Source organism: Halyomorpha halys, unplaced genomic scaffold, assembly GCF_000696795.3.
Source record: "Halyomorpha halys isolate HHAL.00 unplaced genomic scaffold, Hhal_1.1 Scaffold24.1, whole genome shotgun sequence".
Classification (NCBI taxonomy): domain Eukaryota; kingdom Metazoa; phylum Arthropoda; class Insecta; order Hemiptera; family Pentatomidae; genus Halyomorpha; species Halyomorpha halys.
This window is the reverse complement of record NW_027107648.1, coordinates 613,490-614,702: the sequence shown is the minus strand read 5'-3', so window position 1 is coordinate 614,702 and position 1,213 is coordinate 613,490.

Below are 1,213 nucleotides of genomic sequence, written 5' to 3'. Positions count from 1 at the left end.
CTACCCCACTAATGGAAGCATCATCTAATGGCGATTGGGACACAGTTAATCTCCTCGGAGAGAGAGGAGCGCATCTCAATGATAAGGATAGTTCTGCGAGGACTACCCTGCATGAAACGGAACGACGTGGGTTCTGTGCCATAATGAAAGAGCTGTAGGACCACGGAGCAGATATAACAGCTAAAAATAATATCGTCTCTACCCCACTTATGGAAGCATCGTCTAATGGCGATTGGGACACAGTTAATCTCCTCATAGACCGAGGTGCACCTCTCAACGATAGGGACAGTTCTGGGAGGACTGCCCTGCATGAAACGGCACGAAGTGGGCACTTTACCATAATGAAAGAGCTGTTGGACCATGGATTAGATATAGCAGGTAAAAATAATAACGGCTCTAACCCACTAATGGAAGTAACCCACTAATGGAAGCATCGTCTAATGGCGATTGGGACACAGTTAATCTCCTCATAGACCGAGGAGTGCGTCACAATGATAAGGATAGTTCAGGGAGGACTGCGCTGCATGAAACGGCACGAAGAGGGCACTTTGTCATAATGAAAGAGCTGTTGGACCATGGAGCAGATATAACAGCTAAAAATAATAACGGCACTACCCCACTAATGGAAGCATCGTCTAATGGCGATTGGGGCACAGATAATCTCCTCATAGACTGAGGAGTATGTCTCAATGATAAGGATAGTTCTGGGAGGACTGCACTGCATGAAACGGCACGAAGTGGGCACTTTGCCATAATGAAAGAGCTGTTGGTCCATGGACCAGATATAACAGCTAAAAATAATAACGGCACTACCCCACTAATGGAAGCATCGTCTAATGGCGATTGGGACACAGTTAATCTCCTCATAGACTGAGGAGTATGTCTCAATGATAAGGATAGTTCTGGGAGGACTGCCCTGTATGAAGCGGCACGAAGTGGGCACTTTGCCATGATTAAAGAGCTGTTGGACCCTGGAGCAGATATAGCAGCTAAAAATATTAACGGCTCTAACCCACTAATGGAAGCATCGTCTAATGGTGAATGGGACCCAGTTAATCTCCTTATAGACAGAGGAGCGCGTCTCAATGATAAGGATAGTTCTGGGAGGACTGCCCTGCATGAAATGGCACGAAGATAATGACATTCTTATGAAGAAGAAGATGACATTCCATTCCTATATGGAGACTTTTTTAGTTCAGAAGAAGGAAATGAA